The sequence below is a fragment of the Etheostoma spectabile genome, chromosome 7, assembly GCF_008692095.1.
Source record: "Etheostoma spectabile isolate EspeVRDwgs_2016 chromosome 7, UIUC_Espe_1.0, whole genome shotgun sequence".
In the NCBI taxonomy this organism is placed as follows: domain Eukaryota; kingdom Metazoa; phylum Chordata; class Actinopteri; order Perciformes; family Percidae; genus Etheostoma; species Etheostoma spectabile.
In genome coordinates, this window is record NC_045739.1 from 1,949,377 (window position 1) to 1,972,249 (window position 22,873).

Below are 22,873 nucleotides of genomic sequence, written 5' to 3' on the forward strand. Positions count from 1 at the left end.
TTGTGGAGAAATGCAGCACAGAACATAGACTATATAAATATAAATATACCCTTACTCAACTGAAAACAAAGTCTCACGACAGGTGAATATTATTTTTTTTACATTGCAGAGAAGTTCATCTTATAATACAGTAGGTGGCTCTGACGTCAAGAAATGTTTGACAAATACATACTTATAGAATTTTATTGATTGCTCATTTCATTTTTATCAATTTATTCATTTTTGTAGTATGTATTTACACTTAGACTTATAACTCAAAAGTGAAAAATCCAAAGAAAATATATAACAGCTTTGACAATGTCTCCTTTGTGTTAATATGAATATGTATTGCCGCCACCTGAAGACCAAATGTGAAAGGTATTTATTGTGGTGCCTCTATCACGTGTACGAAGCTTGTTTGTCACCAGCGTAGGGGAAGTTTCCTTTCTTTCAATCACAGTAGTTATCAACAGGTGGTGGAGTGTTTTTTTCGGGATAGTCACAGCAGCTGCATTGTTGGTTAAAGACCAGATCATTTTGGCACTTTTGGATGTAGGTTCTTCCATCCCAACAATTGTAAAAAGAATTTTGGTCATCAGGGTAAGTGTATTGCCCATTGCTCTTTACTTTACAGAAGTTATCAGTTGGATTGGTTCCGGGATAGTCACAACAGCTACATTTTGGGTTAAAGACCAGATTTGATGGGCAGGATTGGGGGTAGCCGATTCCATTAGCACAATTGTAAAAAGAACGTGGGTTAGCAGGGTTGGGGTACAGCCCACTGATCTTTCCCTTACAGAAGTTTGGTGTATTTGCAGTGGCGAGAGTTAAACGTTTTGTAGTTTTTACTTTAGTCGTAAACTGAGTTATATCATAGCCACAGCAGCTGCATTTTGGGTTAAAGACCAGATTTGATGGGCAGCTTTGGGGGTAGCCGAATCCATTAGCACAATTGTAAAAAGAACGTGGGTTAGCAGGGTTGGGGTATAGCCCACTGATCTTTCCCTTACAGAAGTTTGGTGTATTTGCAGTGGTTTGAGTTGTACGTTTTGTAGTTCGCAGTTTAGTGGTAAACTGAGTTACATCATAGTCACAGCAGCTGCATTGTTGGTTAAAGACCAGATTAATTTGGCACTTTTGGAGGTAGGTTCTTCCTTCCCAACAATTGTAAAAAGAATTTGGGTCAGCAGGGTTGGTGTATTGCCCATTGCTCTTTCCATTACAGAAGTTTGGTGGCACTGCAGCTGTATCTGTGAGGCCAGGAAGGAAGGAATCAGATCAGAGAGTCATATAGTGTTAACTGTTCTTTAACCCTGTTTGATTCTATACAGAAAGAGCATACATTTTCAATCTGCAAAGTTAATAAGATAAGAAGAGGCACTGCCTCCAGGGTGACGCGATTGTGCCAATTCACACAAATTCAACCAATCACCGTGACTTTGGTGCAACACGCAATTTTAAACAATCACCGCAACCCTTGGGCAAAGTTGACCAATAACCGGAGTTTCCCTCGACTTCACCCAATCCCAGCAGTCCCTCCTTCCAGACTTTGTATCAGTATGTGACTCTGAGAGCCAATGACCAGGCGGCAGTGAGAACGGTTTGATGTTACATGTACATGATGTGCAAATTCATTTCCTTGTTTCTCCTCTGAAGACAAGACGTGTTTAACTTGTTTACCAATAAAACTTACAGTGAAAGACGGCGCAAAACATTCCAGACCATCCTGCCAACCTGTATACAGTTTAACGTCAATGTACGCTGTAATGATTTTTCACTGTAAAGTCGCTGAAAGCGGTTACTGTTCCAATCCTGTCGGCTCTCTGCAGCGGGGGCACACACACAAACACACACGGTGGATGCTGGACTGGATAAACTAGAGATGAGACGTAGTACAGGATGAACTAAATTGAGGACACCTACGCACATTATTGTAAGTGCAATGATGAGTTAGAGTCCAATAAGTCCTTTATCAAACCATATGAATGTGTGCCAGCCCAGGATAGGAAACTAACTAACAATGGAAAGATCAACAAGCCACTGACAGACATGTTCAAATTTGATTAATTCAATATATTATTATTTTGTTTCAAACCCACCAGCCATTTTCATAGCGACACAACATTTGCAGCATCCTGAGGTTCCTAGAGACTGTAGAGGTGATTACATTAATATGAATTCACACTAAGAACAACCACCACATGACAGGATAAGATATGAAGTTTTGAATTTTGGTTACCAAGAACCAGAAAATTTTGTCGGAGGCTGAAAAATGAGTGGCCCTGTTTACATGACTGTCCACCTTCATTTATCTGCTAGTGCTATTTATTATGTTTAAAGCATGTTATGAACTTACCCAAGCTGGCGATGATCAAACAGAGACCTTCAAAGTGACCGACTGTTTATTATTTGGTTAATTATTGGGTTAAAAAATTGATAAACAAAACCAAAACTATATGCATGGCTAGATACCACTGGAGGTAAGTGAGAAAAATGCATTACAATAACTTGTCCAGTGGGCACCTGCATAGTTTTCACTGTTGCAAAGTGGTGTAGAAAGTAGCATTCAATTCTGATGGTGTTCTATCAGTGCCACTGAAAACTTACTAGTTGTGGTTATTATATTGGAACTATTATTTCATACACTACATCACAGCTGTATGTGGTTTGTCATTTCAATCGTGGTAGGTACTGATGTAGTCCCCACGCAACTTAACATCAGTTGTGGTCACTAGATAAACATTCAGTGTTATACACAGCTGTTGGTTTGCAGATTATTGTGTTTTTTAAAAAACTAGTGTTTCAACTTGCATTGTTTTTAAGAGTATAAGTTATTCCTCAGCATAGTTTAAGTATCTGCTTTACCCAAATCATTTTAAAGTAAAGTAATAATATTGGCACGAAAACGCAACTGTAGCATCACATAGTCAGACCCAAGCTGCTGCTTGAGAAATTATACTGTTTTACAGCACCAATGATATTTTCACTTACCTTTATCAGGATGGTGGGTAAAGATTCAATCAGTGATTAAACAGCACCTGTAATCATTAAAGAACAAAATCAAAACTCTAAATATACAAATGTAATTAAAAAGGGAAAAAATTAGTGATCAGAATTTAGATCAAATGTAATTTAAAACAATATCAAAGGTATAGGGAGCAGAACGGAGATGGCGCTCACATCAGGAGGGATTTGACTGAACAGGTTGGTGACTGTATGATTATAATCAATCAAGTTTGATTAATAAATCCTTGCACCATGCAAAAAAAATGTATGACTGAAAATGATCACATGTACATTATTGGGACCACAAATGATAATAATAATAATAACATTAGAAAGCTACAGCAAAATATAAAGAAAAAGCAGGTAGGATATAACAATAAACATAGCAATAACAAAGAAATCAAATAAAATGCAGTTTGTCAAAATCAGAGTAAAAGGGATTCTTACAAATGTAGTGGTGGAAGAAGCGTATAATGTCTGATGGATGTCTGATGGATGTCTGATGGATGTCTGGTGGATGTCTGGTGGATGTCTGGTGGATGTGTGGCTGAGCAGTTTACATTGGGGAGACCGCTGAGGGAACTGGAAACAGGGTGTGGATAAGTACTCCATCTTCCACTAGTTCTTGGCCTGTCGCTAATAGAATTCCTTCAATCAACAAATACTTTTTAACCCTCATGTTGTCCTTAGGTCAAATTGACCCGTTTTCAGTTAAAAAAAATCGAAATAAGCGCTGAAAATGTCAACATTAAAAATATCAAAAAACTTTGGAAAAAACAACAAAAAACGAAAAAGTGACAAAAATGTGGGGGGGGGGGAAAGCGATAATGTTGAAAAAAAGTGACCAAAATGGTTTTTTTTTCCATGGTTGACGAGAAGACGACACAAGGGTTAAACATTATCATATGTAAGAAGTGGTTAATTACAGTGAGCTGACGGCATGTGGCAATTATCTAGGGAGGGGTAATTGCTACATTGTTGCATGCAATTGTTCTAATTAATGTCCTAATTATAGTCTTAATGTAACTTGGTACAAAGAACCAGAGTCACCTCATGCCATGTCCTTGTTACTTTGATTTCAAATTGTATTTTGCAAAAATAACATGATACCACCATGTTTAAATTTCTGTCTGTTGAAGGTTTTCTTCGGGGACTGAGAACCCTGCAGTCATCATTACTGATGTGTACTAGCGATTGAGTCAGACCACTTACAAAAACTTGATGCAAATTAAGCAAAGTATGTAGCTAATGTATGTGGGTTAACCCTAGTGTTGTCTTCCCGTCAAAATTGAAAATCAACACTTTTGATGATGCTTTTATCTTTTTCTTACGTTTTTGTCCCTTTTTCCAATGTTTGTCACCTTTTGTGACGTTTACCCTACGTAACATCTTATGAACTTTAGTTTTACAGTTATTTTTGGAATTTATGGTCAATAAACCTCATTTATAGGAAATTATACCAAATGTTTGAGTTATAAAAGTAGATATTAGTAATTATTTAGACTAAAATTAAAGGAATGGATGTTAATGGATAATCACAGACTGGAATATGTCAATTTTTACTCAATACTATTTCAAAAACACTTAAACTTGTGTTTTTCAAATGCTTTAAAATTGAATAGGCCACCCCAATAGTTAATGGAAGTAGAGATTTGTACTTGCCAAAGAGCGTTGTGTGGAATCAATTATGTTATTTTGGGTAATTATAAAGAACATTGATATAGGAAAACGGGTCAATTTGACCCGAGGACAACATGAGGGTTAAGAACATCAAAACAGCGGCACACAACACAGCGGCCTAACTTTGTTTTTATTACAGCAGCGTGACTGGAGGCATTATGTTTTGGGGTTTTCTGCACATCCATCCATCAGTCCACTCGTCCATCTGTCCATCCGTCCATCCCATTCTCGTGAACGTGATAGCTCAAGAACACCTTGAATGATTGACTTCCAATTTGGCACAAACGTCCAGTTGGACTCATGGATGAAGGGGATACATTTTAGTGGTCATAGGTCAATGCCACTGGGAACTCACTAAACATGTTTTTGACCATGACTCAGGTGTTTCTACGTTAATTCTGACATAATTTTGCATAAAGCTTCTTATACTTGTGATGACAATTTATATACAGAAGATTAAAGGTCAACCTCACCGTGACACATTCATGTTCTACAAAAATGTGTTTCTTACGACACACACACACACACACACACAAGCAAGCCTGTCAATTTAGTGATACCCTACATTTTGCCAAAACATACACGTAATGCTTTTAGTCATGGTGGATGTATTGCTGAGGAGCCAAGGAAGCACAGTGATGAGTTAGAAAATAGTATTAAGTGAATACACTGAGTATGTGTTGCTACTCCATGGATAAAAGTATCAAAGAGTTGCACTAGGTTTTAACTGTCTAACCACATTTATATGCAGAACTTAATGTTGCGATCTAATCATTGTTTATTGTGTCTCATTGTGTCTCTCTCTCATTTTTTATTTCCCTAGCCAGCCTCATGTATTGGCACACATCAAAGGGCTTTGAATATTTAGCAGGTGAAAAGCAGTTTAAACCATTCTCTGGAATGGTCATTTCTTCTGATTAATGGGTGTGATGTAGGACATGTCTTTGCTGGGGTGTAATTAATGGCATTGGTTGTTCCCTGCCTTGTCAATTAAACTAATTAGTATCAACTAAATGGGCATGAAGGAAATCAGAACAACACACACCACACACACACACACTGTTGAATCTGTCTTAGAATGTAAAGATGACACTTTGTACTTTTTATTCTTCTTTATGTGTCAGACTTTGCAGTCGCTGTTTGGTAAAAGTCTATTTAAGGCCAGTTGCAATGTCCTTATTATACTCTTGCTGTAACTTGGTACTAAAGAGCAGAGTCACATTAATGCCGTGTCCTTCTTACTTTGCTTGGAAATTGTATTTGCAAAACTGGCATTATTCCACCATGCATTCATCATTACCAAAATGCACAAGAAACTGAGTCAGAACACTAACAAAAACTTGATATTGATAAATTAAGTAAAGTATGTAGCTAATATATGTAGGTTAAGAACATCGAAACAGCGGCACACAACACAGCGGACTAACTTTGTTGTTATACCTGCAACAGCATGACTGGAGGCATTATGTTTTGGGGTTTTCTGCACTTTCATCAGTCCATTCCTTTATCCCATTCACGTCCATTTAGACTCATGGAAGAATTGAACATAATTTGGTGGTCATAGGTCAATGCCACTGTGACCTCACAAAACATGTTTTAGACCATGACTTAAGTGGTCCTAAGTTAATTATCACATAATTTCACATTAAGTGTCTTATAGGAAAAAATGTGTGAAGTGATTTTATATCCAGGGCCCAGTCCAAAAAATGTAATGTGGATCAAATTGATCTGGATTTTGATATCCCACGTTTTGCACTTCAGGATCACCGGATCCATCTTTCTTTTTGCCAGTTTTTTTAAAGGAACATAGGACTGGATCACTGTGATCCAAATATCAAATTTCCAGATTATTAGATCCTGTTTACAAGAGTCTTAAATGAAACCAACAGTGTAGCCTACTGGCTTAGCCAAGAACAACAGGTAGGCAAAATACAAGTGGCCACAAATAGTCTGTTTTAATTTTAAGAAACAGAATATTTGTAATGAACAGAAACATTTTACATTCCTTGTTTTGTTATAATGTGAGATAAGAAAACAAAAACATTATCCAATTGTCAAAAACCATTTACAGGACAGATACCAGCGCTTTCCATCTCTGCCTTTAGGAGATGTATCTCCAGCTGCACCGTTTGCTGCTGCAGTTGGGTAAGCACAATTTGATCTTTAGCCGGTTTAATTAAAAAAAATCACAACTTTATCCACCCTTCTGATGGGATCAGGATAATCCTGTTTTTTTGGTGTGTTTCGGAGGGTCTCTGGTTCAAGACCACATAGGACCAAAGTGTAGCGGTGAACTGTTAGCTGGAGAGATGCCAGTTCACTTCTTGGGCACTGCCATGGTGGTCTTGAGCAAGGCACAGAATCCCCAACTGCTCGGAGCGCCTTTCCATGGGCAGCCCCCCCCACTCTGACATCTCTCCATTTAATACTGAGCATGTGTGTGTGTAATGTGTGTCATAACAACAGTGTAAATTTCCCATTGTGGCACTAATTAATTATTCTTAAATATATATATATATATATATATATATATATATATAGTCCCTGACAAAAGTCTTGTCGCTTATCTATTTTGTAGAAACACCTGCTATTAACCTGTGTTACAGGACAGGAAGGAGGATCCAAACGCAGAGACGAGGAGGCAGAAATATGCTGATTCATAAAGGGTTTATTCACAACAGTTCAACAGAAATCAGCAAAGGGCAAAGTCCAAACATAAATAAGACCCAGCACAGGGGGAAGCAGGGGTCCAAAACCGGAGGGAAACTCACGGGGGACTGACGGGGAATTCACGGGGAAGCCCACAGAGAATATCCAGGGAACAGGCAGGATAAGGCAGGATAAGGCAGGCTGGCAGCGCTGACGGGACGTAACACCGCCAGCTAGCAGGACAAACAGACAGAAAAAAAGGGTGACAGCAAACTGATAACTCACAAGGGTACGGCGAAGAAGACAATCTCACGGGGCGACTGCATGACAGGCAGAAGGATCTGACAAAGGACAAAGAAAACACAGGGGTTAAATTCAAGAGGTAATGATGTAATGAGGAACAGGTGAGACATCAGGTGAATCACATTAGGGCGGGGCTGGACAATCAGACAAACAAGCAAAGCTAGACAAGACAAAACAAGACAGGAAACCAAACTGTCAAAAAATAAAACAGGAAGTAGAACAAACAGGTACAGGGAAACACAAGACAGGACCAGCAACAAGACCAGAGAGAAAACAAAGACAAAAACACAAGGAGGCCAAAGAAAAGGGGAAAATGAACCCAAACAAAAACCCCAAACCACAACAGTACCCCCCTAAAGACAGATCCCAGATGTCAAAACCAAACAAAAACCCACAAGAGAGCAAAAAGCAACCCAGAGAGGGCGGAAGACACCGGGAAAGAGGGGACTGAGGGACGGGAAAACCAGGGGGCAAAAGGCACTAGGGACAGAGGCAAACAGGAAGCACAGGGGACAAAGACAAAGGGGAGCCAGAACAGGGAACAAGGAAGGGAACGAGTGAGGGAGCGAGAGAGGGACTGGGAAGGAGACAGGGAGACTGGAAGGAACGAGGGAGCAAGAGAGGGACTAGGAAGGAGGAAACAGGAGAAGGAGACGAAGGAGGGGACGAGAGAGGCGAAACGGAAGAGACAGGCAGATGAAGGAGGCGAGGAAAACGAAAGAGGAGACAAGACAGAGACCAGAGGACGCAGGAGGAAAGGTAGAACGTGGGAGATACAGAGAGACACACTTAGAAAGAGAAACAGTGAGAGAGGCAGACAACAAACAGAACAAAGAGAAAGAGAGACACAGAGGACAATACAGATAGACAGACACAGGGATCCAAAGGGACAGAGGGGAAAAGACACAGAGAGCAGGACCGACAGGGAGAGATCACCCCCAAACAGAAGGAAGGGAGAGACAAAAAGCCCATAAACAGAAAGGGGGAGAGAGAGACAAAAAGGAGAGGGCACAGAAAACCCAACAGAGGACACAAAAAACCCACAGAGACAGACGACGGGGGACAATTTGGGGAATAGGGGGGGGAAAAAAAAGGGAACAAAAGAGAAAAGCCCGCCCAAAGGCGGGAAAAAGCCGGCCAAGGGAAGGGAAAAAACCAGAGAGCCTAGAGGCCCAGGAAAAAGGAGGGGAAAAAGGAGAGTACCCACCCCCAAAAAACAAAAAAAGGGACGGGAAAACCCAGAGAGCAGGACAGACACGGGGAAAAGAAAGGGGACCCCCCCAAAAACCCCCCAAAAAAAAAAAACCCCGAGAAAAAGGGCCCCAGGAAAGGGGGGACCCCACAGGGGAACGGACAACGTAAGGGGGAGGCAAAAAACCCCAAGATAGGGGGACAGAAAGAGAGCGGGGGGACAAAGGACAGGGGAGGGATTGTGTGGGAGAGACAGAGTGACACGGGTTAAAGGGGAACGTGGTGGCAGACAGACAGAAACTTTGGAGAGAAGAAAGCCAGGGAATGGGGGCCGGGATTGAAACCTTTAAAGAGAAACCGGGGGCCCGTTTTCCCAAAGGTAACAAATGGGGGTTTTTGGGGTTTGGGATTGGATAAAATTGAAAATGGGTTGTTAAAAAGGGTTTAAAAAAAAGGGATCTAAAAATCAGATTAGACAGGGAACCAAATTCCTGGGTTTAACTGGAAAAAAAACCTTCATTTGTTTTTAAAAAAAATTTGTCATTGGGTTTGGATAATTTTGCCCCAAAAAAAAAAAAGGTTTTCCTGACCCAAAAGGGGGGTTTTGGGAATTTCCAGGGGGGAAATTTCCAAGGGGGGCCCAAAACCAAAAAAACTTAGAAAAATTTTAAAATTTTGGTCAATAATTTTTGGGAATTTTAAGCGTAATACTTTTTAATTTTGAACTTGATTTTGTTTAACCTTATTTAAAGTTTAGTAAAGCAAAAAATAAAAAAAAAATAAAAATAAATTCTTGCCCTCTTTAAACCTCCCCCAAACGATTTAAATAACAAAAAAAAATAAAAAATTAATTCTCATTCATTGCCGAAAATTAATTTCAAAAACCCAACCTCAATAAAAATTTTCGGGTTTTTCCCCCTTTAAAATTAAAAAGGGTTTTTTTTCCCAAAATTTTCCCCCAATGTTTTTTTAAATGTATATTGGGTTTTTATTTGTAGTGGCTCGTGAGGGGTTATAAAAATTATAATGGAAGGGAAAGTTTTTTTGTTTTTTGTCTCAAAAAAAAAAATTTAAAGAGAACCCCAAATTTTGGCCCCTTCTCCCTTTTTGAAAGTAGGGGGGTGCCCACTTGTGAATTGGTCCTTTTTAAAGGCAGGGGAAACCCCGTTTTGGGAAAAATCTTAAAACGTGTATTTTGGACAGGGTGACCCAAATCCTTTTGCTTTGAAAAACCCCCCATAAAAGTAAAGGGATTCCCTTTACCCGGTTTGGAAAAAAGGGATTTCCAAACCCCCCAAACATTTTGACCCAATAAAATTTTTGAAAAACCCCGGCCCAAGAAGGGAGAAAAACAAAAGTTTTTGCAAAAAAAGCCGGGAAAACCCAAAAAAGACCCGATAATTTTGGCCCCCCAAGGAAAAACCCCCGGCCCATTTTTACCCCTTTTTTGGAAAAAATTTAGGGGTTAAGAATCAAAAACCCCGCGTTCACACAAACACACCCGGCCTAATTTTTTGGGGTTATCTGCCATGCCCGGAGGCTTATTTTTTGGGGGTTTTTCTGAAACATTCATCAGCCCATTCCTTTATCCCTTCACGCCCATTTAGATCATGGAAACGAATTTAAAAATTTTTTGGGGTGGTCATAGGTAAATTCCCCCGGTTACCTTCCCCAAAACATGTTTTAGACCATGACCACAGGGCCTAATTTAATTATCACAAAATTTTCACATAAAGTGTTTTAAGGGGAAAAAATGAGGGTATTTTTTTTTTTTTTTTTTTATATCATATCTTTCCAAAAATGAAATTTTGCTTTAAAATTGATCTGGTTTGGATACCCCCTTTTTTCTTTTTTTAGGATCACCTGACCCCATCTTCCAAAGCCCGTTTTTTAAAGTATCGGGCCATTTTGTTCAAAATATTTAATCGGAAAAAATTATTCGGAGGTTGTTTAGGTTTCTTTGGGTCCTGCTGCAAAAACCTGTTTTCAGTTTGAGTACCAAAAATTGGTCGGACATTCCCTTCAGGACTCTTGGTAAAACAGAGAATTAAATTTCCTTTTATCACGGAAAGTCTTCCGGGCCCTGGCAGCAAAACCCCCAGACCACCCACACTACCCCCACCATATTTACTGTTTTTATAATGTTTTTTTTTGAAATCAGGGTTCCCTTCTACCCAAATATATTTGGCCACCCACCTTCCAAAGAGTTCCACTTTTGTCTCATGGGCCCCACAAATTTGCCCCAAAAGTTTGGGGGACATCAAGAGGTGTTGTGGAAAATTGAGACGAGCTTTGATGTTTTTTTTGCTCGGGCAGGGGTTTTCCCCTTTGGGAACTTCCCACCCAGGCCATTTTTGCCCAGTTTTTTCCTGATGGGGGGACTTTCCTGACCAAAATGAGGAAAGTGGGGCCCTGCAGTTCTTTGGACGTTGTTGTGGGGTCTTTTGTGACCTCTTGGATGAGTCGTTGCTGCGCTCTTGGGGTACTTTTGGGCGGCCGGCCACTCCTGGGAAGGTTCACCACTGCTCCATGTCTTCGCCATTTGTGGATAATGGCTCTCACTGTGGTTCGCTGGATTCCCAAAGCTTTGGAAATGGCTTTATAACCCTTTCCAGATTGATAGATCTCAATTACTTTCTTTCTCAATTGTTCCTGAATTTCTTTGGGTCTCGGCATGATGTGTAGCTTTTAAGGATCTTCTGGTGGACCTTACTGTGTCAAGCAGCTCCTATTTAAGTGATGCCTTGATTGTGAACAGGTGTGGCAATAATCAGGCCTGGGTGTGGCTAGAGAAATTGAACTCAGGTGTGGACAACCACAGTTATAGTATGTTTTAACAAGGGGGGCAATCACTTTTTCACACAGGGCCATGATGGTTTGGATTTTTTTTCACCTTTAATAATAAACACCTTCATTTACAAATTGCATTTTGTGTTTACTTGTGTTGTCCTTGACTATTGTTTAAATTGGTTTGATGTTCCAAAACACTTAAGTGTGACAAACATGCAAAGGAACAGGAAATGAGGAAGGGGGCAAACACTTTTTCACACCACTGTACACTAAATGATGCAAATGTATTATTTGACCAAAGTTTTTGTGCTGGAATCCACCTTGAAATCCTACCCCCTGTTGGGATCAGGATAATCCTGTTTTTTTGGATCAAAGTTATCCAAATCCTACTGACAAGTTTTGAACAACACAAACTAAAGGTTTGATCCAGATTAAAACTAGGATTGGATTCCGTGATCTAACCTGGGCCCAGTTTTTCAAAAGTAATCCACTAGGATTTTGGATAAAGGATTGGATCAAATGTTGAAAATGGGTTTTTCAAAAGAAAAAACGGATTACATAATCGGATTAGATCACATAATCCAATCTTGGTTTTGATCTGGATCAAACCTTTAGTTTGGGTTTTTCAGAACTTTTTTGTAGGATTTGGATCACTTTAATCCAAAAAATCTGGATTAAACTGATCCCATCAGAAGGGTGGACTCAGCGTGGATTTCATGCCCAAAATGTAGTTAAAACTTTAAAAATGTATCAAACACTATATTTGGATCATGCAGTATCTTACAAGATATCCTATTTATTCATAAGGTTTTAATTTTATTTGTTCATCCGTCAGGCTACAGTGATTAGGTAGGCTTTAACGTAATCAGCCTTTCAGTATAGGCCTACAGCGAAGTAGAAAGAATTTGGCCTCATAAAATAATCCCCCAAACAGCTGTCAAAATTGACCAAAAACAATACATTTTGTTCTGTCAATAATTGATATATACACTCACCGGCCACTTTATTAGGTACACCTGTCCAACTGCTCGTTAACACTTAATTTCTAAGCAGCCAATCACATGGCGGCAACTCAGTGCATTTAGGCATGTAGACATGGTCAAGAGAATCTCCTGCAGTTCAAACCGAGCATCAGTATGGGGAAGAAAGGTGATTTGAGTGACTTTGAACGTGGCATGATTGTTGGTGCCAGAAGGGCTGGTCTGAGTATTTCAGAAACTGCTAATCTACTGGGATTTTCACGCACAACCATCTCTAGGGTTTACAGAGAATGGTCCGAAAAAGAAAAAACATCCAGTGAGCGGCAGTTCTGTGGGCGGAAATGCCTTGTTGATGCCAGAGGTCAGAGGAGAATGGCCAGACTGGTTCGAGCTGATAGAAGGGCAACAGTGACTCAAATAACACCCGTTACAACCAAGGTGGGCAGAAGAGCATCTCTGAACGCACAGTACGTCCAACTTTGAGGCAGTGGGCTACAGCAGCAGAAGACCACATTGGGTGCCACTCCTTTCAGCTAAGAACAGGAAACAGACTACAATTTGCACAAGCTCATCGAAATTGGACAATAGAAGATTGGAAAAACTTGCCCGGTCTGATGAGTCTCGATTTCTGCTGCGACAGTCGGATGGTAGGGTCAGAATTTGGCGTCTACAACATGAAAGCATGGATCCATCCTGCCTTGTATCAACGGTTCAGGCTGGTGGTGGTGGTGTCATGGGTGGGGAATATTTCTTGGCACTCTTTGGGCCCCTTGGTACCAATTGAGCATCGTTGCAACGCCACAGCCTACCTGAGTATTGTTGCTGACCATGTCCATCCCTTTATGACCATAATGTACCCAACTTCTGATGGCTACTTTCAGCAGGATAATGCGCCATGTCATAAAGCTGGAATCATCACAGACTGGTTTCTTGAACATGACAATGAGTTCACTGTACTAAAATGCCCCCCCCAGTCACCAGATCTCAATCCAATAGAGCATCTTTGGGATGTGGTGGAACGGGAGATTCGCATCATGGATGTGCAGCCGACAAATCTGCGGCAACTGTGTGATGCCATCATGTCAATATGGACCAAACTCCCTGAGGAATGCTTCCAGCACCTTGTTGAATCTATGCCACGAAGAATTGAGGCAGTTCTGAAGGCAAAAGGGGGTCCAACCCGTTACTAGCATGGGGTACCTAATAAAGTGGCCGGTGTATATAGGCCTATATATTCATCACAATCGAAAATATTTTTGTTTTTAGAATATTTCTTAGTGATGCATGCAATGATTACAGAATAACCCAAAAAATGCAAAGAATGGCAATCACTGATTTTTGAAATCCAAAACAGAAATAGTGTCTAACTATTGCGTCCCTTGTTGCACGTCCTGTTTGCTCGTTCTTGCAGAATGCAGGAGGTTGGTTAGGGTCTCCAAGGGGCTCAGGTGCATCATTGTCAGCACAGAGAGGGACATTGCGCTTAGTAGCGATGTTGTGCTGGACAATACAAGCAAGGGTTATGTTGCATGCTTTCTGTGGTTCCGCTCTCAGGTAGTTAAGGCATGCAAAGCGCCTCCTAAGAACTCCATTTAAACGCTCAATTGCACATCTTGCTCTGCAATGAGCAGTGTTGAAGCGTGCCTTTGAACTTTGAACAGTGTATTTGCTGTTACAAAAGGAGTCATCAGCCATGGTAGGAGTGGGTAGGCACTGTCTCCTAATATTATGCCATCTGGTCGGTTGGTTTGGAGGTCTCCATATAGAGTGCTCTCCCTCAGGATGCGTGCATCATGGACAGACCCAGGCCACTTGACAACGCAGTTGGTGATGATGAGGTCAGCATCACACACAAGTTGGACATTGATGCTGTGCCTCCCCTTTCTGTTTATAAACTCCCATTCATTCTCACGAGGTGCTTGTATGTGCACATGTGTGCAGTCGATTGCTCCAATAGTATTGGGCATATTCCCCAAAAGAAAAAAGCTGCGCTTGGCCTGGGCAATCTGGTTGTCCTTTGGAAAAGAAACAAATTCATTGACCAGGATGGCCAGTGCGATTGACACATCTCTCACCACATCACACATAGCTGATTTCACCACTCCCATATAGTCACCAACAACTTGATAGAAAGTCCCACATGCATAAAATCGGAGAGCAATGAGGATCTGGTCTTCCACAGACAGACCGTGACTCCTTTGGGTTCTGTGTTGAAGTTTTGGCCTGAGAAGGTTCACAAGGTACTCTATATCAGCCTTCCCAAAGCGAAACCGGACATACAGCTCCTCAGTGTTGTATTGCTCCAGTGGCTTGGTACGTTCAACATACACCCTTTGACGGTATCCTCTCCTGGCAAAGTGGTGGTGACGGTGGACAACACCTGCCATTTCACTGGCTCTCTGTGAATCCTCTGAGAAAGGCTGATTTATATGGCTGTGTAATTGCTCTTTTTCAAACACACCTGATACAACTGATTAGTTTTGGCTTGTGTTCAATTGAGGCAATTGGACCCAAGGCCTATAATTGATGAACAATGTTCACTATAGTAAAGCAACGGAACCATGGACTCAAGAAGCTGTAACTTCACTGCTGCTGAAACCAATGCACTACTAGAGGGTGTTCGGTGCCATTATGGAACAATAGTGGAAGTTTTTAAATCTGCTAAGGATACCAACAAAAAAAAATGATGTTTGGATTTTAATCACAGAAAATGTGAATGCTATAGGTCTGGCCAGAGGAGGACCACAGACCAAATCAAATTGCGGTGGAAGAATCTTAAGGCCAGGACACACAAAGGACCATGCTGAAGCCAAAAACCACAAACAGGCAACAAGCCATTTAAGAGGGGAGATTACACAGATGTGGTCCTCGACATCATTGGAGGTGAGAAGTCGCAAGCTCTCCATGGTATTCAAGGTGTTGTAGGGATGGCGAGCCTTGGATTGAGGAGGAGTAGGAGAGAATCTGCCAGTTCCTCCTGAGGCTGATCCAGAGAGCGTATTTATATTGAATCTCAGCTCTGTTCCTGAGGGAAGAAGCTGGATCCTCATGGTTGAGCCAGTGTTAGTTGCCACAGGATCTCAGAGGAAAGGCATGAAGCGCCCTTCATCAACTTCTGCAAAAAGAGACTGAAAGGGCAGAAGCACAGCTTCGTCTGGGAGAGGAACAACTGACTCTGACCAAACTGCAGCAAACCAAGGCCAGACTTGAGATTCGCCTCCTAAAGGCTACGCTCAGGCAAGCTGGTCTCTCCACATCAGATGAGGAAGTCTGAAATTATTGTTGGGTATTTGACTTTAAATTTTTTTTTTTTAATTAAATTTACATTTTTAAATGAAATTTTTTAAAATACCCCAAATGTACAGTTTTGTGTTGTCTCAGTAGCGGCCCGGGAAAGGGTGGGGGGGGTTTTTTTTTTTTTTTTTTTTAAATTGGTTTTTTTCTTTTCAATAAAAATAAAACTTTACCCCCCCCAACTTTTACTTTTTTGCTTTACTATTTTTTTCTAATTGTGATTCCACCCTTTTGGGGCATGGTTATCCATTTTTGGGTGATCCTAAAGGGCCATTTGTTAAAAGGAAACAATGGGTTTGGTTACCCGGAAATTTAAAAATCTTGAAAAGGGGTTGTTAAAAAGGAAAAAGGAACTAATCAGTTAATCAGGGAAAAACCCTATTTTAAACTGGAAAAAAACCCCCTTTTGGGGTTTTTCAACTTGCAGTAGGATTTGGATAACTTTTGATCCAAAAAAACGGGTTTACCCAAGTCCCAAGGGGGTGGATTTCAAGGTGGATTCCAGCAGAAAACTTAGAAAAATTTTAATTTTGGTAAAAATTTGGGCGCCTTTTGTAACTGCTCCCTGAAAATAACACAAAATTTTTCACATTTAGCTTTAAATAAGTTTAAAAAAACTGGTAGAAATTTTTAGGGTCCCCTTTCTTGACTTTCAACAAAAATTGTCAATAGAAAATTTTTTTAAAATTTAAAACTAAAAATTAAAAGTTTCATAAAAATTAAAAGTTAATCTAAAGCAAATCTAACTCACTTTCCCTTTATGATCTTCACGTTTTTCTTCATTAAACAGTAGGCCTATCCCCGCCCGCCCCCGACAAGCACGTAAATATTTCGGCCATGGTCACACTCGAAATGCCAACGAAACCGCGTTTGCCGAGATGTCGCCGGGCCTTCCGGGGGCTGAAAAACTTATTCAACGCAAAGAAAACCACCTCGGGCCCCGCGGGCCCCTCGGTAAGCATGTTTTCCAAATCACGGACAGCTTGGGGTGTTTTCAAAATGTTTGACTTGTTTGGCTTCTGATTTTCACGTTTTTGGAACACTCTCTTCTTTCAGGTATTTTTCCACGGCCCTGAAAACCCCCAGTAAATCAAGCCCTTTAAAAAAAAATCTAGACACTCATAGGGGCAATTTCAGGCCGTATAAAACCCTTTCCGTTTTTAATAAAACTTTAAAAACGTTTTTTCTACAAACCCCTTTTCCCTTTACTAACAACAGTTTTGATACCTTTTAGCGGTTTCTGACCACCCCAAAACACTGAACGGCTCTTGTAAAAATTTTTAATGACATCCACCTTAAACGATATGGGAAAATTTCAAACTTAGTATTACTTGATCTCGTGCGCTTTGACACGGTCGCCACAATTTCTAACCAAATTGAAACTGGGTAGGGCTCTCTGGCCGTACTAAAAATGGTTTGAAATCCTACTAAGAATGGGATGCTTTGTGCAATTTTAATATACTCTGAGCAACAATTGCAGCGGATCCCCAAAGGGCCATTCTGGGGCCTCTTTTTTTAACATCTCTGCCCCACTGCCCAGATTATGGAGAAAAAAAAAATAAACCCCCAATAGTTAGGGGGGTTTACCCCAAATTTCCCCCAAACCTTATTGCCGGGGGAAATAAAGTCCAAAAAAAAATCGACAAAAGTCATCGAAAAATTTAAACCCGGCCGGATGGGACAGAATTTTCCTAAAATTAAATAAAAGGAAAAACGGAGGGGGGTTTTTTTTGGGGGAAAAAAGGGGAACAAATTTTTAAAGTCTGGCTAGTTTCAATCAACAATTTAAAAAAAAACGGGGAAAACCCAGAAATCTTGTTGTGGGTCATGGACCCCGCCTAATTTTAACACCCAACATCAAGCCCAATTAAAAAGTCCCCCTTATCCCCCTTAAAAAATTAAAGGGTTTAAAAGGGACAGTGTCCCAGGTTTTGGAAAAAAACTTTTCCCCATGCTTTCGTTTCATAACTTGACTACGGGTAACCAGGTTTTAACGGTCTCCCCAAAAAAAAATTTCAACACTGCAGTGATTCAAAAACGCTGCTGCTTGGGTCCTCACTAAGCCCAAGAAAATGGTCACTCACCCCAGTTGAAGTCTTTACACGGTTTTCCGGGTTTTAAAAAAGAATTTTTTCAAAACTTTGTATTTTTTAAAATCACTGAAATTTTTGGGCCCAAAAATACTTTTGTTTCTGCACTAAAACTTTTGAAAAAACCCAGCCCTTTCTCAGGTCTTTGGGGAAAAGGGTCTATTTTTCTGTCCCCAGAGTCAAACTAAAACGGGGTTTGAAGCAGCTTTCATTTTTTTTGTCCTCAAAATCTGGAAAAACCCCCAAAAAACCTGCAATCCCGCTATTTCCTCAGTTCTTTTAAATCAAGGCTGAAAACCTTTCTTTTTGGCAGTTTCTTTAAATGACTGCTCTTTTTTTAAAAATTTCTTTTTGCGCACTGAATTTTTTATTCCTGTGTTTTATGTGTCTATTTTTTACTGGCTTTTAGTGTTTTTTTTTTTTTAATGCTTTGTTTTAACTGTTTTACTGTGGGTTTTTTCTGTTTAACATTTTTGTGAAGCCAACCCTTTTTTTTGCCTGTTGCTGAAATGTTTCTATGGGAAAAAAGCGGGCCCTTTCCCCTTTCCTTTCCCGGGCCCTTTTTTTAAGGCTTTTTTAAAAACCACAAAATGGTTCCCCAAATTCCCCGAGGGGCCCCAAAATAGTTTGTTCCCCAAACCCCCCGGGTTGGGGAAATTTTTGGCCCAACTTTCTCTTTTTTAGCTACCTAAAACAATCCCATGTTAAGTAGGGGGTTCCAAATCTTGGGGCACAAAACCAAAACCCAGGTGGGCCCTCAGGGAATCGGGGCTATTCTGATGTGGCTTTAAAAATTAAAGGGCCTTTAAAAAACCCAATTTAAATTTTATATTTTAAAAACTTTTTCAGGCTGTCCCAAAACCTAAACATTTTTTCAGGAAATTTAAAAGGAATGTAATAAACCAAACTTTTTTCCAAGTCTTGGGGGGACATAATTTCAGTGGGGGTCTCAGGAAAATTGGGGTTTTGATGTGGGTTTAAATTAAGGGGTTAAAAAATTTAAAAAATATATTTACATTTTTAGGCATTTAAAAGGGATATTTTTTTTCTTTTTCAGGGGACTTAAAACGGAAAACCTACGGTTTCGTAAGGGGGGTTTTCCAACCGGGGGCAGGGCAAAACATATTAATTTGTCCTCAGGAATATTGGGGCATTGAGTAAAAATTTTAAAATTTAAAAGGGTTAAATTTTCTAATTAAAGTTATTTTAAAACATTTTTAGGCTGTTAAAAAAGCCATATACACCCTTTTTCGGCTACTGTAAATTTGGGAAACCTCCCGTTAAAGCCAGGTTCATTCCCCGTCTTTTGGTTTAAAAAAACATACCATGGGTCACTATGTAATATCGGACCATTCTGGAAGGTTTTTAAAAGGGGCTTAAAAATGAAGCCCTATTGACATTTTTTTAGGCTTTTAAAGGTGTCTTTAGGCCCTTTTAGAAAGCTCTTTAAAAAAAAATCCCCGTTTTTAAACAAACTTCATTCCCAACCCCTTTGGGCAGAAAAAACATCCAGTGTGTTACCATAAAATCGGACCCTTTCTGGGGTTTTGGATTTTAAAAATTAAAGGGGTTTAAAAAAGGGGGATGCTTATTACATTTTTTAGGCTTTTTTTGGAATATTTTACCTTCTTTAGGGGTATTTTTTAAATGGAATCCCCTGTTAAAACGAGCTTTATTTCCCAATCGGGGAGAGACATCAAAAAGTCATGGATCCAGGTAAAAATCGTGCATTCTACTAGGATTTTTAAAAATTAAAAACCTTAAAGGGCCCCAAAATTTTTGCTTTTTTTAAAATCTTTTTTAGGGGGTTTTAAAACCCAAAATTTAAATTTTATTTCCGGTACTGTAAAAAAAATCTTCCTGTTAATAAGCTTCATTCCATGGGGCCCCCCGGGGGGACCCCCCCCCGAGTTAGTTGGGCCCCCTTTTGGGAATTTGGGAACCTTTTGATGTAGGTTTTTAAAAGAAGGGGTTAAAAACAAAGCTATATTGACATTTTTTCAGGCTTTTAAAGGGTCTTTAAAATCTTTTTAGATGCTCTAAAAAGGAATCCTCCTGTTAAACAAGCTTCCCTTCGAGTCTGGGGGGCAACCCATACCAGGGGTCACTCAGGTAATATCGGAGATTCTGATTTTGGATTTTAAAAAAAAAGGCTTTAAAAGGGCTAATTAAAGCTATATTTAAATCTTTTCAGCTGTCAAAGCCCTAAAAATTTTTAGAAATACTGTAAAAAGGAACCCCCCTGTGAAACAAGCTTTATTCCCCCTCTGGGGGAGACCAAAATATCAGGTGACTCCCGGTAATTTGGGGCTTCTGATGGGGATTGGGAAAAATTGGGGGTTAAAAGTCAAATTTTGGGCATTTTTTTCCCCGGGTTTTAAAGGGGGAAATTTTTCCCCCTTTTTTAGGCTAAGCTAAAAAAGAAACCTCCTGGGTTTGCCGCTTATTCCAAATTTCCGGGGGGACAAAATATTGGTTTTGACTCTCCGGGAATATCGGAAAAAATTCTGAGTAGGGTTTTAAAAAAGAAGGGCTTAAAAATAAAGCTATATTGAAAAATTTTTTTAGGCTTTTAAAGGGATATTGTCCTCTTCTTGGCTATCCCAAAAAAAGAAAAAATTCCGGTTTAAACCAGGTTTATTCCCAAATTGGGGAGACAACATATTCCCGTGTGTCAATCAAAGGGATTTCGGAATTTTCTGATGTAGGATTTTTTAAAAATTTAAAACCTAAAATTTTTTAAATTTGTTTGGGTTTTTTAAAATTTTTTTAAAAAGTTGAAGCCATATTATTCAGGCTACTGTAAAACGAAATCTTTCTGTTAAGCAAGCTTCGTTCCAAGTCTGGGGGAGGACATCACAGAGTTAGTGTGACTCTAATAATAGTAATATTGTAACATTCTAATGTAGGATTTTAAAATTAAATGCATAAATGTCCAAGTAAAGCTATATTTGATTTATTTTTCAGGCTGTTAAGTAAATTCATATTTCCAATTTTATTCAGGCTACTCTAAAACGGTATCCTCCTGTTACGTCAGGTTCATTCCAGCTCTGGATGAGATAGCACATATCCAGTGTGTCACTCGGGTAATATTGGACTATTCTGATGTAGGATTTTGAAATTAAAGGCTTAAATGTCCAACTAAAGCTATATTTGAAATATTTGTCTGGCTGTTAAAGCCATATTTTTACTGTTTTCAGGCTACTTTAAAACGGAATCCTCCATTTACGCCAGGTCCATTCCAACACTGGGTGAGACAACACATATCCAGTGGGTCACTCAGGTAATATCGGACCATTCTTATGTAGGATTTTTAAATTAAATGTTTAAATGCCCAAGTAAAGCTATATTTGAATTATTTTTCAGGCTGTTAAAGCCATATATCTAGCTACCCTAAAACGGACATTAAAGCCTTTAATTTTAAAATCCTACATTAGAATGGTCCGATATTACCCGAGTGACACACTGGATTTGTGTTATCTCACTCTAAGTTAGAATGAACCTGGCTTAACAGGATTCCCTTTTAGAGTAACATGAAAGAGAGTAAAAATATGTCTTTAATTAACAAAAAAAGATTTCAAACATAGCTTTAATTAGACATTTAAGCCTTTTAATTTTAAAATCCTTCAGAAAAAGGTTAGCATTATATCCTCAGCTGAAAGGTAAAAGCAGAAACCAGCTCTTTCAATATACAGCACATTATTAGTGGATTTAGTGATAGAAATTGAAGTATCTCCCTGTACGTATGAATGAAAAATCATGTTGTGGCCCAAATGCTGGCCTGCTGTCCTTCCTCTGGTACTCACCTCTCTAGTAACAGTCAGATTGATGTCTTCAGTCTAGACTGAAGATAAAAAATAAAACTCTTTGGCTAGTTCACATCCAAAATCTGGTTCTTGCAGAGCCATGACGCTTCCTGCAGGTGTAAGATGAGAAAAAAAATGGGGGAAAGGAGGGAGGTGGTAACTTTGTGCGTTAAGACGTTTCCTGCCCCATCACCAGCCAAACCTCTGTTTACTGATCAGGACTCATCACTATTGGTTTTCTGTTGTTTTATGAAATATCGTAAACAAACTGTATATAGTTGGACACTAAGCATTTATCCTAGTGATTTACCCCAGGAACATCTTGGAATTCTCAAGGAGTGTTTGTAATGAAATTTAAATGTCTAAACCTGACAAATAAAAACTAAATTCTAATTTCAAAACTCTGGCATACATTACAGTGGTTATAATGTGACTGTGCAGCTGGTAGCGTCAGCAAAATATGTTGTTGTTGAAAGTTACTTTTAAATTTCTTCTTCGAGCTTCAGCTTTGTCATCTAGTGGACAGAAACACTGAGGTAATAAAAAAAAATCCCTGATCAATAAATTATACAAATAAAATGACTCACCACAGTATCCAGATGTGAAAATTCAATATTTGCTATTAAAATAGACCATCAGAACTGAATTTGTCCATTCCTACACAGGTCAACTTTATATATCAGTTTTATATCATGAGAACTAGGACTGCAACTAAGTAGTATTTTCATTATTTATTTATTTTTAAGATTATTTTTGAGGCATTTGAAGCTGAAGAAATAAAAGGGAAAAGAGAGGGGGAACAACATGCAGCAAAGTGCCGTAGGTCAGAGTTAACCCTGGCCCGCTGCGTTGAGGAGTAAACCTCAATAGATGGGCACCCACTCTACCAACTGAGCTATCCGGGCTCCCATTATTTTCATAATAAAGTCATCTTCCATTAACTGATTACTCATTTAGTCTGAAAATGTCAGGGGATGGTGGGAAATGCACAACACAATTCCCCAGTACCCAAAGTGACGTCTTCAAATTGCTTTTGTGCAACCAACATTCCAAAGCTCTAAGGTATTCAATTTACAATGATATAAAACAGAGAAATGTTGAAAAT

General features: G+C 39.5%; 2 long non-coding RNA genes across 2 annotated transcripts; both read right to left on the reverse strand.

Annotated features, from left to right (window-relative positions):
* Positions 1 to 832: 832 nt before the first annotated feature.
* Positions 833 to 1,250, reverse strand: LOC116692180 (uncharacterized). The gene is made up of 2 exons (XR_004332644.1): positions 1,115 to 1,250; positions 833 to 901 (listed from the first exon to the last, which is right to left on the reverse strand). It is a non-coding gene; the product is annotated as an uncharacterized LOC116692180 (long non-coding RNA).
* Positions 1,251 to 9,605: 8,355 nt separating this feature from the next.
* LOC116692189 (uncharacterized) lies at positions 9,606 to 21,875 on the reverse strand. The gene is made up of 3 exons (XR_004332657.1): positions 21,765 to 21,875; positions 17,136 to 17,137; positions 9,606 to 9,616 (listed from the first exon to the last, which is right to left on the reverse strand). It is a non-coding gene; the product is annotated as an uncharacterized LOC116692189 (long non-coding RNA).
* Between the last annotated feature and the right edge of the window lie 998 nt (positions 21,876 to 22,873).